This window comes from Colias philodice, chromosome 10 (assembly GCF_061535455.1).
Source record: "Colias philodice isolate Cphi_HAF_F1 chromosome 10, ilColPhil1 Martin Lab GWU primary, whole genome shotgun sequence".
In the NCBI taxonomy this organism is placed as follows: Eukaryota; Metazoa; Arthropoda; class Insecta; order Lepidoptera; family Pieridae; genus Colias; species Colias philodice.
Window position 1 is genome coordinate 8,895,708 of NC_143095.1, and position 18,045 is coordinate 8,913,752.

Here is an 18,045-nt window from a genome sequence, read left to right on the forward strand (position 1 = left end):
CCAGAATCGAAACAAAATGAAAACTTCTCACCGGTTTCGTCCGAAAGATGATCAGTAGCTGGTTTGATGGCGCAGATATCCACACGACGTTCCACTCGAGTCTCGTTGGATTTCGCCTCCTTGCCGGGGCACCGCGTTGCGATATGGCCCTGTTCACCGCAGTTGAAGCAGGTTGGAGTGATGGTCTTCTTCGGTGCACTGCCCTCCTTTGAAGCATGAGTTACAGAGTTGCTTGAAGTTTCGGTTTGTGCTTTAGTGTCATCACGATTACCAATCCATCGACATTCAGTAGCCACGTGTCCGGACTTGTTGCAATTGTAACACCTACGAGAGTTTTCGGGACGCGGCTTCTTTGCTTCTACAGCTGATGTCGCCTGCTCTTGAGCTGGAGGTCCTCTTTTTCTAAACGTAAATGCCATAAGTTCTTGTTGTAATTTTATACGGTTGTCTATTTCCGTTGTAAAAGCCAATCTCTGCAATCTTGGGTCGATTTTTGCAGCGTGTGCTAGTGTAACAGCAATGGCAATTTGTTCCGTTGATAAAGATTTCCATCTTGCCATTATTGCACTCATAAATCGGCAGGCATAAGAGGATAAGCATTCACCTTCCTTTGGATTTCCATTAAACAATCGCCATAAGTTTGCTGCAGGAGTTTCAACGAAATCGAATCTAGCTAAAAATAGATCCTTTAATTGGGCCCATGTTATTCCAGGATAACTAGATTGTGCTAGCCATGATGCCGCAGTTCCTTTGAGTGCTTTACTCATGGTTATTATCAGGTCTCCACCGGAAAGTGGTTTTTTTTGCAAGCATAGGTCAACTGTTTCGCACCAAGCACGAGCATCGCTACCCTGAAGGTCAGGATTAAATTCGGGTAAAGCTATTTTTGATACAGATAGCCGAGGTTCTTGAATTGCCCGTATCAAATCTGTCAAACTTCGTTGCTGCAATTCAAACAGTGTTTTCCAACGGTCGCACTCTTTTTCTAAAGAAGGTTGTTCAATCTGACCTGAGTGGGCTGCATGCTGCTCCTGAGATGCACGGAGTAATCCCACTTCTGATAACGGAACGTCGGAAGGCTCGGCGGTATGATCTCCGTTATCAGACATAGCGGTGGTTTAGTAGTGATGGAAACACCGAAATAAACTCACTATTTTCTCAAACGCCAATCAGATAGTTTATTAAAGTTTACAGTACTTCACAATTTTGCGTAACAATCAAGATGGAAACAGATTAAGAGCCAATAGGTTAGTACGCGTGCGCCTCTGTGCACAACTGACAGTAGAATGTCAGCTGTCACCATCGTGCCAACCCACTACCCTATTCGGGACTACCCGCTCTTATTTTTATCATGTCATGTGTCTACCTTACTTCACAATATTTTCATTACTGGCAACCCAACATAATACTTTGACATTGACAATCAAAACAAACAATTTAACTACGTGAAATCAACTATGCTAGATAATTATTATTTAGTATAGTAATTATCGGCGCGCCGTCATATATAAATACAAACCTTTCCTCTTTATAATATTAGTATAGATGTACCTACTTAATAAAAATCTCCGAATGTAGGTAGGTACTCGCACTTTATCAAATATAGTAATTAGGTTTAGTTGTACATGTCTTACCAATGTAAGACCCATTAAATATATATAAAACAGCAAAGAGTAGTTTGTAGAGGAGCCAGGCAAATTGAAATTTAGAATTAAAAAGAATCCGTTAGTAAATGATAAATTTAAACTTTTTAAGTATTTACCTACTAATATTTGCCCTATATGTGTGACTATGTATTACAAAATAATATATCAATATTATTAGGACCAATATAGTAATTGCCTGTTGCATGGAAGTAGAGGAATTACAGATTTTAAAGTTTATTGAAACGAGAAAAAGCCTCATTACGCGCTTCTGATAAATCGGATTTTCCACCCATCGGGTTCTCGAGAACTGCTTGTTAGAAATTAAGCTACCTCCACGCTTTCCTATAAATAGTAAGAACGTACTTCAAGGTATTTTACTTTGATATTTTATTTCATTTTATACATTACTAATTGGCTGCCTTCCCGCCCACGGCTTCGCCCGCGTAGTTACAAGAAAAGAAAACCTGCACAGTTCCCGTTCTCGTGGGTTGTCCGGGATAATAGCTATCCTATGAGTTTTTTGAGGTCTTCAAATATCTGTGAACAAAATTTCAGCTAAATCGGCTCGGTGTTTTAAGCGCGAAGAAAAGACAGACTGTTCACTGGATTTATTAATCAGTGAACAGTCTGTCTCTTCTTACTTACTTACGTACGACATCTGTGTCATACTATTTCAATACTTCTTTTAATCCATTATTCCGCAACGCCGTACAAAAATCATGGAGACAAGGGGAAAAAATCTCTACCTGTACTTTCGAATTCTCATCTGCACTCAGGTGGACAGCTTACAAGTGACGGCATAGTGCTGAATCTTATTATTTCATGCTCTTATATCGTTCTAGATAGGTCACCTGGTGGTTCAAATGACCCATAATTTTTTCAACATGGGCCTGTAGTCTACTAGTCAATCATATTACAAAATAATACCTAGGTACATAAATGTAAGTGTACATAAGTATACCTTATTTTTAAATTGTATATATTCGTATCGTTTTTCTATTATATTTGTGGAAAGTATTATCGTTTCGTAGAAGATCGATATAAAAACTGATGTACCATGTGACAGTATACACCCAATAAAATAGTGATAGCTTTACGTCCTAAACAAACAAATCGCAAAAAAAACAATTTTTTATGAGGCCACATCTAGACTAATTTTACAATGTTTATCAATGATATATGATAAAGCTTCGTATTTTTTCACAAAAATTGTATGTGTTAGTAATGTTATATTGTATTATATTATGCCTTTTTATTTGAATAGCTAGTTCGTTCCTTTTTCCAGTAAATCAAATAAAGTGTAACGTGTTGTTTTCTTATTTAATAAGTTGAGTTTTTCATTTCAAATGTTGTTTAAAGTGTAGATAATGAATAAACATAACATTTGGTACATTAGACAGTAGCGTTTGCTCCAATGACACAAATCTCTATATTTACTTGTAGAGTCAATACATATTTGTAATTTAAATACAACCAAATTGATGTCAGCTAAGTAAAGATGTTTATTTAATTGTGAGAGGACATTGGCTTCTGTATTACAATGCTATTTTAAAGTAAATAACGTATTTCACTCTATTATTTATGTTAAACTATGTAATCACTAATCATTGTGTTTATACGTGTACGTCAGGCGTACTAAATATCTGCGTAGATTTTTGGCCATTTTGCATTTATCGTAGATGGAAGGAAATGGGGGCTTTTACTGTCGAAGCAAACACTTATTTTCGGTCAATGTACTGGCACGCTAGTTAGTAATAATAGTATGTATGTATATCATAAATGTTAATAAATTTTTAAAGTAATTATAGATTGTAAAACTTCCTCGGAGAAGTGAGAACTTTAATAAGAAATAAGAATAGGTTACTGCTGCTCAAAGTATTGCTGATTTCTAAATCTATAATATAAAAATGAATCCCAAAATGTGTTGGTAAGCGCATAACTTGAGAACGGCTGAACCGATTTCGATAATTCTTTTTTTATTATATTCCTTGAAGTACGAGGATGGTTCTTATGTAGAGAAAACGTAAATATGTACCACGGGGGAAGCCGGGGCGGACCGCTAGTATGTAATAAAAATAGGATTATAGCATATAAATTATAAATGTTATAGGATAACTTTTAAAATGATAAAGATTTTTTTACTATAAACTTCTCCATGAGGGAACGGAACCCCCTTAATTGAAAAACCGGCCAAGTGCGAGTCGGGCTCGCGCACAAAGGGTTCCGTAGCAGCAAATATAATAAATTACAGTTAAATCAACCTATCTCAAAAACTATAAGAGATACTTTGATCAAACCAAAAATCGTTGAAAGAGTTAATTAGCATGCATCACCTCTATTTTTTTTAGAATTTTATACCCCGTAGTTATAAAAATAGAGGGGGGGGGGACATACTTTTTACGACTTTGAGAGCTGATATCTCAAAAACCGTTCACTTTAAGAAAAATGTTTTTTAGAAAACTTTATATCATTTTAAAAGACCTTTCCATTGATACCCCACACGGGTATGTACATCGAAAAAAAAAATTTCATCCCTCAGTTACATGTATGGGGGGCCCCACCCCCAATTCTTTTTTTTACTATTTAGTGTCATATTTTTGTAGCGGTTCATACAACACATATTCCCATCAAATTTCATCACTGTAGTACTTATAGTTTCCGAGTAAATCGGCTGTGACAGACGGACAGACGGACAGACGGACAGACGGACATGACGAAACTATAAGGGTTCCGTTTTTGCCATTTTGGCTACGGAACCCTAAAAATATAGCTTGAGTGAAAAATGCTGAAAATGTTTGATATATGTATTATGTATAACCAAGGAGACGATTCTATTATAGAAATTATAGGGGATCAAAGCCATGAGGAAATGAGATGGAAGAACGTTTTCATTGTAATTAATTATGTGCAAATACCTTTATGATATATGAAGTCATACAATGAACAGTCGTTGATAAGCATTGCTAACATTAATTATTCTGCATTCGGTGTTTTGACGAAGTTTATTCACCTATTCACCTTCCACTTTCAGAATATCAGGTAGTTAAAGGTCATTGTTATACAAAGCAAATTATTTAAATTTTAAAAGGATGTGTGTGCCGTTGACGTTGTTTTTAATTACTGTTTTTGCGCTGGTACTGGTAGTATGTTGTTGAAAGGTTTTTTTTCGTAATTATAGTCAATAATGTAATCACACTTAACAATACCGATGTTTATAAAATGGAAAGTAAATGGATTTTTATTCGAGATAATTTTTATAAAATAAACGTATAGGTAGGTAAGCTGTTACTACTGTATCTAGTTGTTCGTTGATTGAATCGTTCGTACGTTTATTGAATAAACTCAGCTTTTGCGTTTCTCTCAGTGTTACTTATTTCTTTTTGGAGCAAAAATGTGCGTTTGTGCAAAGTATCCATCGACTTTTCTACCAAAGGTTTTTTGATCTAAATTTTGCCGTAGATTGATAAGTAATAAGTGGGATCGTGTAAATCAACGATTCAGTTTTAAATGAACTCGCAGAAAAAACTTAAGAAAAAACAATAATCGAGAATTTTATCAAAATAATTTTTAATCGCATTTTAATTAAAACGAACTTGACCCAGAAAAGCAAACCCAACTAAACGTATCACATTCCCTTAAAAGTTCACGTTGTCGGTCGGTGTGTACGCTTTACAACTCTACAACAAAGGAGTAGATTTAATTACAAAAACAAATGGGGTCGGGACAGAGCAGCGTTGTATGTTGCAGTATCTTAATGGAATATTTCCCCGTCAAATTCCATTACCTACACGGCCGGTTGTCTAAAAAGCCGTTTAATCAAGTTTCCACGGCGACGGCGGAACAAGCAAAAACGTCTCCGCTACACCGAATTCGATTCGCAGTGCAGCAATACAATGAAGTTACGGTTCGCGCGGCGGCGGGGCGCGGGGGCGGGCCGCAGGTCAATGACGTCCCGTCTGGGGCCCTCCGCGCCCCTCTTGAACCAGTTCCCGACCGAGCCGCGTAGCTTACCGCCATCTCCATATTCTAGTTATGCACTTACCTGTAACCTAACAACCACCCAATTCTACACTTGTGTCTTGTATTCTAACAGTAACGAAAACGATGAATGTGTCTACGGTCTGCCCGAAGACTCCCACGTATTCTGATATCGCGTTAATTAGCATTCGCATACCGGTTTCGATGATATCGCGAGGAAGGTTGTGGCTCCGTCAAAAACGTTCGGGTGTCGCAACAAACGCTTTCGCAAACCGTTTCGTAACAAAGCCAAAAATAGTCGAAAGTTTTATGTTGTTTGCGGGACTTGGTTTTAACTTTTAATATTTTCACGATAAATATTTCAAGTGCAAAATCTATAGAGAAATAGTATCAACCGGAAAGGATTATTATTAGTTTAAATCTAATAACGTCCAATAAGGATGCAAGCCGCAAGGATGCATATTATGCGGTTGTATACTAGTCTCCACTTAAAAAGCTAATCCAATTTGTATTCCCTTGCTGTTTAACGATTTAGTGATTTCTTATATTATATTGAACGTGTTCCTTTTCATATTAAAATACCTTCATTATTAAGAGACCTTTGATTCCGTACAAAGTAACTTTAAACTTTGTGTTGAAACTTCTACCCTCTGTGAAGCAGGTGTTCAGAAGGCTATGAATATTTAACATCGAATAAACGACCCTTAACCCTTGTTTTTTTACATATATGTATAACAATTCTAATACGAACATTTAACCGAATAAATTGGTCACAAAATCTGTAATAAGAGTACTTAGTACTTACCTACCTACGTACAAAAGACTAAAGAGTAATGGTTTTACATATTTTTTACACAACATAATAAAAGGACTGTGTTCATGATAAAAAATATAGTAATTCAATTTAAAGATAAAGTTAACAATGGTACAATCGAACTGATTCGCGAAGATGAAAGCGAGATGCATGATAATGCCAGCGATACGGATGCGCAGATAATCCACAAAGTTCAAGGTTTGTCCTTCACGACTCAATACGTTACATGTTTACACTCCGTATTACATACATAATAACTAGATGACACAAATAATACATGTTTCAAAGTTTAAGGTCGCCGGATGAAGGTTAAGCATAAAACTTGAGGGTGTATGGATAAACTGGAAATTTTTTATTCGGTTAGGGGTGCGACGTGATATGATCTACCTGGTTTTACTTTGTCCCTGTTTGGGTTCACAGCCTGGTTATGTCATTTTCATTTTAACTCAGATAAAATGGTAATGGTATGTTATCTATGCTATGGTAATGTTTTTCTTTTTATGAGAACATCCATATATATTATGTAGGTATCAATATCGATTTGTTATATCGTCACTATGAAGACATCGAATTTTCACATCTGAAACAAAGAGGCATGAGCATCGTTATTCATTTGAATTTTTTTTACAATTCACAAATTAATAAGTGAAGCTGAATAAATCTATACATATATTCAATTTTTCGCAAATAAATATTAAAAAATTAAAAATACTTTTTGTTAAAAGTTATTTTCAAGATCATGCCAACTTACAATTATTATAACTTGCAAAAATTATAATTGAAACCATGCAGGGCGCCAACCGACAGCAAAAACTCACGAAGTCATGGTTACGTAGCGTAAAATTTTATGAACCCGGAAGGAGAGGCTCCGAGCTCCCTAGCGGACCACAACGGTATCCAATGTATTTCCATTTTCCAACGGTTACATTGTTTAATGAGGATATCGTAGTAAAAACTCAAATTATATCAGCTAGCTACTTTATACCATGTTATTACTTTATTACCATACATCGCTTTTATAATCGACTTTATTTTCATAAGCTACCAATTAAACTGAATTCGTACATAATATGTAGTTATGCTTAACTACATATTATGTACGAATTCAGTATTTGAAATACATACATAATTATAACAATTTTAAATATAAATTATTCATGAATAATTTGATTTTGATTCGGAGCAAGTGATCTTTTACTTCTTAACAATACGCCGTAAAATGAGGACTTAATTAATTTGACTTGCTTTCGATTCCTGGTAGGTACTTAATTAAAATTATTCAGAAGCACGTTTTGAAGGTAATAACTCACAAGGCAATTCTTCTCTTTTTTGTTGTAATTAACGCATTTTTTATCTATGTTTTTTCTTAATCTACATCTACACTAATATTATAAAGAGGAAAACTTTGTTTGTTTGTTTGTTAGTTTGATAGTTAGTTGATGTAATGAATAGGCTCATAAACTACTGGACCGATTTTAAAAATTCTTTCACCATTCGAAAGCTACATTATCCACGAGTAACATAGGCTAGGTTTTATCCCCGAAATCCCACGGGAACGGGAACTATGCGGGTTTTTCTTAGAAAACGCGGGTGAAGCCGCAGGCGGAAAGCTAGTTATCTGTATAGAGAATATAATATATATGACTTGTATTTCTTACCTTTATCATATCATAATTATTAAGGCCAAGCTTACACAGTACTGCAGCACATGTGAGAGACATGTTACATTTTGACATGATTTCGCGAAAAGCAAATCAAGACCACGTGCACCAATGATATGTATTATGTTATTGAATAAAGATTTATTCAATTAGAAATACAAGTATGTACCTATATAACAGATCTGTTTTAAATACAAGCAAAATAATCCTTGTTTCACGCACTGCCTTATTGAATTGTGCCCAAGGTGTCTACGCGGATATAATCGACTAGGGTCAACGGTTCTCCTTGGTGGGGTGTTCACCTCCGTCGACCTCGTGCGACACCACACCAATATGAAAATAAAGCTAAGGCTATTGATTCCTGCCACAAACCATGAGTACAGAGTGACATCATTTCCTATTGAGAGCCTTACTCCGTAGTAAATAATTTGAAATTTCATTTCAATAAAATCTGCAACTTCCACGAGTTATTGCGACTCTGTGGTAGAGCAATGCACGTCTTCTATTTTTAAATAAGTCAGTTCCTCGATATTTTTGTCATAAATTGTCTGTATTATCAAGATTTTAATTAAAAAAAAATAAACATAACTCTTTTTTCTGCTAAATAATTTTTACAAATAAAATTTTCTCAATTGTAAACATGAATCACGAGTCTAGCCTTACACAATAATAATGTTTTTATAGATAAATTCCATATAGAAAATATTGTTCCATTATAATTTATATGCTTAATTTTTTGTTCGTCCACGTTGAATGTCAGTTAACCCGCTATAAATACCTACTAATTAATTCTAACAATGCCAATAAGGAAGTAAGAACGATTTTTACTGAACAAGTTAACACGAAAATCATCAATAGTTGTGGCCTTGACTTGTGTTAACATTTACTGAAAAATGGTTTGTCGTACTTAAGTCATAACAAATTAAGGTATACATTTAAGTGGGTTTTAATAGAGTACCAAATACTTGTTCCAAGTACAATTTGTTTTATGTGGCTAATGATATAAAAATGAGAAATTGAACATTTGACTGACATTTGGCAGTCGAACATTTATTACATGTCCGTTTCACACCAAAACGGTTGGAGAGTTCCAGTGAACTTAATCATAGAAACAGAATAAACCTTGGCGACTAATATAAAGTAATTTTTCTGCGAATGAAAAAAATGTTTAAAGGGGAACGGAAATTAAATTGTATAAAAAGGCTTCTATGTGATGCAGTAAAGTGCTCCGGGAGAGAACGTGGGCGGAAAGCAAGTTAAAAACAATTTGATTTTGTGATAGCCCGCGCGCTTTCAGTTGGTTTTAAATTAATAGAAGTAATGAAATTAAAATCCCATCTGTGAAGTACCTATGCATTATTAGTATTTTTTTTTAAACTTAGTAAGTAGATAGAGACGGTGGTAAATTCGTAATCAGTCGTAACTCGTAACGTAATATGTAGTATGTAGATTGTGGAGCTACTCGAATTTTATTTAAATTATTTGAAAAATATGTAATCGTAAATTTTACGTTCACATCATAAAACGTAATGAGTATTTATATTTAGATAAATAGATATTATGTACATAAAACTTTGTCCACAAGATCGTTGTCGATAGTGTAATTGCTCATATGACCTTCGCAAATCATGCGCCTGCATTTTCGAGTAAAACAAGTTTTTTCGAGAATTTCGACAAATACGTACCTTGAAGTTGTCAGAACGGAATAAAGGTCATCAAATAAAAATAAAACACAAGTCTAATAGCACCGCGATAGTCGACAGACAATCAATATCGGATTAAATACAGCCGGCAAACGCACGATAAGAATTCGCAATGTAGAAAATTATGCGAGTTGTTTGAAAAAATATTCAAAAGGGCGTTGAGAGCATTGTCCGATTTTGCAATCACGTCACTTGAGCTCAAGAATTTCACGCTTACATAAACTTCTTTCGTTATTTACTAGATATATTATTATGTTAAGAAAAGACGTTGAATGATAACGCTCGCGAGTCGCAGAGACGTGTAATCTGAGACTGACAGGCTAATTGATCAAACGATGCGAAACTAAACGGTAGAGAATATTAAAGAGATATTCGAGTCAATCGAACAAGCCGTGCGCGATGTCGTGCGTCGTGTGCAAGCGCAACCTTGCGGAGCGCGGCGCAGGTCAGATATTTCGAAGGTCGATGACTCGCTTGTAATCGCGCCGAGTTATTATTATTTGTAAGCGCGCCCCTCGCCCCGCACCCCGCACTCTGCTCTACGAACGAGAATTCGAACCGCTCGGATAGATCGACACGATCTGTTTTTTTCTGGCAAAGAATACAATGCAGTGTGGGATGCTGTGAATGATTTTATGATGTAAATGACAAAGTATTAATAACAAGAATTAATACAAATAATCGCTTATTGGAAATTTTATAGTAGGTAATTTCAATTGTTTATAATTGTGCTGTAATTGCCCAATATTTAATATTGCAAGCGCACGTCATTACGATAGTAATATTGTCTGCGCCCTGCGGATCTCGCTTGCGCAACATGTGTTGCAACTTGCAATGCAGCGACCGCTGACTGTCGTCGTGGTGGATACGAATTACGAATCCATGTTCGCGTATGAAGTAAATATAGACAGTAACAACTAACAACTAACGAGCAGTCTATTTTTGCATATACTATTTTGACGATGTAGTGCAGTATACCACTAATAAATAAAGCACATAATACCGTTGACATGTGTGATCCGAGGAAGCTGTTAATAATTTCATTGGCAATGTTATTTATACTTAACAAACTGCGTGGGATGTACCTGCGCTCGAAAATGTAGTTTGTTATGAAAATTAGTCCCTCTTTATTGTAGACAAAATAAAATTATTCTCAAAACTAAAATATCATGACGATATTGAAATAAAATATTTTATTTAAGTAAATACCTACATAAGGCAATACTAAAATACATAATAACCAATATACGTTAAGGAAATATTAATTCAGCAATAGAATATATTAATAGAGACAAAGAGCTACTTACTTAATATACATACGCATACCTATTTGAAAACCATTTGTTAATGATTAAATCTAAAAAAAATAACTTTGTTTATTCTTGTCAATAGATATGTATATTGTAAATTGTTCAAGTCAATTTTTTGTGTAAATGGCCACAAAACCACTACCTGCACAGTGCACACAGATGGACGGTAATTGTTTTTTTTTTAGGATCTGACATTGACATTTATTTTTTCTGCCTTTCTGCCTTGTCTATAGTCTATGCTTAATATTTATTTATTGAACACAGCTTGTAATTTTTTTTGTCGAGTTATTTCGGATAATAAACTAATAGGAATTTTAAATAATTTGGAAAATCCAAAAGTGCACGCCTCATATTTTTTTTTTAATAAATATTTATTAATTATTATTTTTGTTTGTTTAATAACAATTAAACCACATCGAATCAGACCCTGAAAAATGAAAGGGTTCTATTCCTGAGCATACTCAAGCGTAAGAGAAAAAAAAGACTTGATTAGTAAAGTATTTCGGTCGCTATCGTGTTAACAAGAAAAAGGATCCGCACATACAGACACACGGACGTCCAAGACAGAACTTTTTTAAACTGTTTTTTAACTAGTTTAAATAACAAAAATGACATCAAAAATATCATGAACGTTAGAAATAGTGTTTTTTCTTAATATGTGTGTGTATGTATTATCTTACAAGTGCAATGTATGATACATAAATACATTTTAAGTTTGAAAAATCAGATGTTTTGCGCGAAGTGACAGTAGTACCCACCTCAACGCTTCGCTTATGAGGCGTGCAATTAAACAGACGATAGTTTAATTTATAACAAAATTCACGTACCTACGCATGATATAAGCACGTATCTAGTGTAATATTAAATCGAAACACATGATTATTTATAATTTTATTTCAGTATCTCACAACGTATATGAAGTTAAAATATATATATTTTATATTTTATAAGTAACACATTTAACTGCCACAAACATATTTATGGAAGATCGGTTATTATCACTGACGTACATTTTTTGGTTTAATTTTAAAACTTCAGTTACTTATGTAGATTATACTTATTTAGTCTACGTGACTAGCACATTCCAGAAAATCTTCAATCCTTGTTTTTCTAAATCTTTTTTCTACACCGCATAAAGCTAAGTAACTGCAACTGTTTTTAGATGTTAAATCTTAATAATAAAATAGCAGAGCTTGCAAAGCGTTAAATAATTTCCCATAAATCCTAATATAATAACATCTCTATTCGAAAAGTAATCCGACAATTGCGAGAATAGTCCAAACCAAGGTCCAAACGTTAGCAAAACAAAACAAAATGGAATGAGGTCTATCAAGAAGCGGTTGCCATACCAACCGTTTGTGAGTACAGTGCGTCGTTTGAAAAAAGTGCAAAATTACTGACCCACTGACCCAATTGTTGTGTCCGTGAGTGCGCAAGGTCAGGCCAGTGTCGCTCACTTTGTGTCTTGTGGCCACTTGTCGACACTATAACTTATACTTTTATTTCATTCGTAAAGTTAAATTTGCAGATTATAAATCTGCGTATTTAAATATGAATGGGTATCGATTTGATGGTAAGTTTCAATAATTATATTTAGCCGTTTGTTTTAGTAGGTATGTACTATTACGAGTACAGATAAAAATATAATATTATAATAGTTACCGGTTTAATTTGGATTAACCTGAAAAAATAATAAAACATGTAGGTAACTAAATAAATGCGTTGCCTCGACAGTGGTTCCCAAAGTTGTACTTTAAAATTTTAATATGTAATTCAAAATTAAACATTTATGAGGAAGTCTAAAAATTTTGTAATGGTGATATGAATGTAATTTTTTAATACTATAGCTTACTAAAATTTAAAAATAAAAATCACATTTAATGCCTACTGCAAATATGTAATCTAAAAAGTTCTTAACAATATTTTTATAACTATAATTTATACCTAAACAGAAATTGAACACTTGATTCATTTAATATTTTTTTATGTAACAGTTATGTAGGTCTGTATACAATATTGCAATTTGCAATGCGATTATTTTCGTGAAGCTTTTTTTATTATAATAATGCACAGGTTACAACATCGGTAATTAGAAACGATGTGATTAATTTTAAAATTTTCATCTCATCTAATTAAATCAGAAGGAAAATGTTAAATTTGGAAGTTTATATACGTGACCTCGTTGCACAAAACGGGGTAACGGTAGCCTCCGAAGCAGCGCATAACCAACCAAAGACTCTACCAAACTGGACTGCCGCTGGAAAGTAATCGCTTCAAAACGGTCACTTTCTCTAGAACAGGTCTCAGTCTGGGTTCTGACTCCGAACGCGCTGACGGTTTCTTACTCGCAGCTCACGTTTTAATGGAAAAAATCTTCAATCGGTACGTGCGCGACTGTTACTAGAAAACTTGTTCTGTGAAAAAGTGCGTGTAACCTTGCAGTTTATGGTTTTGCAATTTATTCGAGCTCACGAGTATTTCGTAGATATACGGGTGAGTAACGTAACAATTTACCACGTTTCTCTTTTGATAAAATCTTTTCTGAAACAAAATTATAAGTTATACAACTCGCAAATATTATTGCGCAAATTGAATAAATGAGGAGCGCTCAGTGAAAGGTTCACCAGTTTTGCCACGAGTTATGTCGTTATCATTAAAAATAAAGAACTGGTAAAGGCGATGACTCGGCGTAGAGCAAAAAACTTGAACAGTCGTGTGCGAGTGGGAAAGATGTAGAGAACCCAACAAGTGCGTTACCCCCACGAAGATTATGTGCGTATCACAGAGCAAGTAATATAGTAAGAGACGGCACTCAGTACTTCGATTTCGAGCTCACGCACACATGTGCATGTATTACTTAGGTCAAATCTTATATACCAACCTATGAAGAATTTACGTCAAACATGACCCACATTGCTGCCAACATTTAAAAAGTAGACGTTGCTAGTGATGTCTCTTTATGAGTGCTAGTATCGATAAAACTTCATATCGATATCGATAAAATTATCGATGCTGGGTAACAAGTAACAACACTACTAATTCTCATCCATATATTCAAATTTATAGGAAATTAAAAATAAAACAACAATGTAGATGAATAAGTTTATTATAATATTAATTACATAATAACATTTTTATATAATATTAAAACTCACTATTATCAGCAAAAATGGATAATTCCATTTGAATTTTACTGAATATCTTTATTTAGGCATGTAGGACTGAATTCGGCTTAAATATTATGTGAATACAACTAGATTCACATTTTATACTTTTCCTTGAAATATTTTGCGGGATTTCTATTAAATCTCGTTCTAAATTTCGATACCAATATATCGTTGCCGTTCGGATCGCCATATTGGAATTGTATATGAAGAAGCCGTTGTTTTCTTTCTCCTCCAATTGATCTACAGCCAGAACATGACGTGGAGACGTTTTCTCATAAATTGTTATGTAATTATTATGTTTTATCTTCCATAAAGAACAGTCATTGGGTACATATTGCAAATATTTAGTCACAAATCACAATTATTACACACAAAGATTTTAACATTGTTTAGGTACACAATATAACACTTTTTCTTCTTTTTTCACTTTTGGCAGAAATATTACAAATTAAAAAATGTACTGTACATTAACTGAGTAAATAACAAAATTTACGATATACGAAGAACAAACTTTGTAAACATCCACCAAAACAATAAAATAAAACGCCATTTTGAATTCAAATTTCAAACAACAAATCAACATCAAGACGTTGTCTATGCTTAAGTCTTAACCATTGACAAGAAATTGAAGAAAGAAAGAAATAATTTATTAATGTACTAGCTTAAAATTAAAATGTACAAAAATAAGGTTTAAAAAAAAAGAAGAAATAATAATAAATAATTAAAACTAAAATATTAAATCTTTTATTATATGATTACATCGGAGAGGCCAACATTAATATTTTTATTTTTTCTAAATGTTGGCAAGCCAGACTTGACCTTAGGTCTTGGAAAAGTACAAAATAATTTGAACTCTATGTCAATGGAATGAAGTTTAAAATTGCTTGATAATGGAAGCCTAACCAAAACGATGTTCTAAGTGTCGACCCACTGGTGCGTATTTATTTTTATTTATCTCTATTGTAGCGGTTCGAACGAGTAGTACGATTCGAAAGATACATGATGTTTGTAAATTATTATTCTATAATGTTCATTGTTAACATTTCAAATGAGGTATTGATGCGTGACGTGACTTCTTGTCCTTCGGAATGTTCAATGTTCCACAACGATGATACGCAGAGACTTAGTTGTACATCATTTTATATAGTTATCATTTAATTATTAACATATTATCATAATGACCTCAACAATGCATAACAATATTAAATCATAAATGATAAAAATTATTGAGAAATTAAACTTTGAGAATATAGGTACCTAACTACGGTGAACATGAAAATACAACATTTAAAAATATTAATAAATAAATAGGTATGTAGTTTTAAAAGTTATTAAACACATAATAATTAATTGGTACGTCGCCAACTTATAATGGATTTCTTAACGCCGTTGGAATAGCTTTTTAATTGAGTCGTTTCAAACAAAATTAACTAGATTATTATACGCGATTCATTGTTATAGACTAACTATTTTTGTTATAATCTATAAAAGATACAAATTTGTGAACACGTCATACTTATCAATAGATGTTATTTATCTTCGTTTGTAGCGTTTCCTTCACTTGTTCTACGATAACAATTTATCGTTATCAACAGCACGTGTTTTATCTGTATAATTCATGAGATAAAACAAATAAGATTTCGAAACTCTGGATATTCTTTAATAGCCATTTATTTGCTTAATTTCATGTTTCACCAGAAATACTGTGAGATGACCTTTACGCTTCAGCGCGTGGCCATGAGAATCGTAAGGTTAGTTACAATTGTTGGATAGAATTGTTTCAAAGTTGTTTCTGAAATCGAAAACAAATAAAACTTTATAAACTGTCAGTTAAATGCTTAAGCAGTAAGTCTTTTCAACAGAGACGAGCCTGTAGGCGTTAAATAAATCCTACTGCCTAGATATAAATCGTATATGTGTGCGTGCCAAACCAATAGGTCGACCAACCAGTCGACCAGACGGTCTCCCTCCCTCGATATAATGTCCTCCGTCTGTTCTCCCCTCCCCCGATTTCCCCTATTGCGCCAGCCGCCAGGCAGTCAGCGTTTGGTCACCGAGCTGTTAGCACGTGTGCCGCGTTACAATTTGTGTCTACGTTGTAGTTAATTTGTTTTCTCTCAATAATTTTATTCATAATGTAAGTGTTGAAATCACAATCGTACTTCTTGATAAACGAATTTCCGTATAATGTGGAGAAGTTGTTATTTGAAGTAATAAAAGTAAATATTGCTTTGTCTCGTTACAGGTACTTTGCGATCTGGGTGTGAACCTAGATACTTACGCTGCTTGTGATTCTGTGCAATCATTATTGAAACTAAATAGTTTGTTGATTTTGATAAATTCAGTGCATTGTGCAATAAAACAAAACAAGTTGGTTTTCAGTGCATATGACAGGATTGAAGTGATTTTTTAAACAAAAGTGAAGTGAAAGACAGACACATTTTGTTGTTTAGTTAATAAAAATAAGTTTTAAGTGTTAATAAGTGGATAATTTGAAATTGGAATGACTTTTGGATTTTAGTACATGGCAATCGTAAGTAATAAATAAAATATATATATTCTTAGTTAAAAAAAAAACAATGTACGTAAGAAGAAATACTTTAACGAAAAGAAAATAAAAAATAGAAAATAAAATTATAATTTTTTAAATAGTATCCTTTTTGTCACAAGTTTGAGAACAGTTGGAAATTCCGTGATTCGCATCGATTTCTATTAAAATACAAAAAGTTTAATTTATAACTAATAGTTAGGTAATTCAATATTAATATAATAATTTAAAACACTTATCACGATTTAAATACGCATTTATTTATATTACATAATTAAATTAACTCCACATAAGTACTTTTCACTCGAAATTATGAAGTGTTTCGGTTAAAGTTGAACATAATTTATTTTTTTCTTCTAAAGATCATAAGTCATAGAGTATCAAGGGTCAACTTTATCTCGGCTAGCACACATGGGATATGGGAATAAAAAACGAGACAAAAACATCAGGTAGAAACGCACCACAAAAACTGTCGCGAAGAAATAATAAATTCTCTTTATATGGGCTCATCTTGCAGGTGCATCGACTTTTCTATGAATCTTCGATATAAATTTATAGGGGTTTTTAAATTACCAACCTTGGAGCAATTGTAAGCGCAAGCGTAGATATCTGTCTATTCGGATTAAAAAAATGCGAAAAACTAGTTTGTTAAATAGTAGTAGGTAGGTATGTAGTCGTACCATTTTAAATGTTGCTCAGATATATATAAAAAGATATTGCAAATATCTGTACACATGTATCGTAAATAATTTCGAAGAGGTTGCCTGAAATAAACCTTAGGTTAATTTTGTTTAAAATACCTATGTAGCTAAAATACCTATTAGTATTTCCACCTATTTAGCTTATAGTGGTGTATTATTAGATATAATAATTTAAATAAATAGGTATTCGTTAGTTAATTTTGGCCTCAATAGAAGAAAATAGAGGATAAGAAAAAAAGTGAGATAGCAAAGCAATCTCCGCTGCAATATTATGTAAGTAGGTAGGTAGTTGAAGACAAGATATATAACTAACAAATATTATAACTAACGATTTATATAACCTCAACATTGATGTCGAGTTAATTATAAAGCATACTGCAGGAATGTGGCACAGCGAAAGTCCCTTGTGTAATGTAACCGGCAACCACGCGGGTACAACTTTTCTATCAATTTAATATGGACAATTATACAAGCATCTTTATTATCTCCGTAAACAAGGTTGGACAACTGTGACGCA

At 33.6% G+C, this 18,045-nt stretch overlaps 1 protein-coding gene across 4 annotated transcripts in view; it reads left to right on the plus strand.

Moving 5' to 3' along the window:
• The window catches only part of LOC149485357 (uncharacterized), a 50,799-nt gene that overhangs the window by 8,587 nt on the left and 24,167 nt on the right, over positions 1 to 18,045 (plus strand). Inside the window, exons 1-2 of one of the 4 annotated variants that reach the window (XM_089700158.1) lie at positions 13,415 to 13,605; positions 16,525 to 16,812. The exons of 1 other annotated variant lie outside the window; for it this stretch is intronic. The gene's annotated coding sequence lies outside the window, so the exon portion shown is untranslated. Of the gene's footprint in view, positions 1 to 13,414; positions 13,606 to 16,296; positions 16,417 to 16,524; positions 16,813 to 18,045 lie in introns of those variants that run through there. 2 more of the 4 variants (XM_089700156.1, XM_089700157.1) reach the window with 2 other exon arrangements.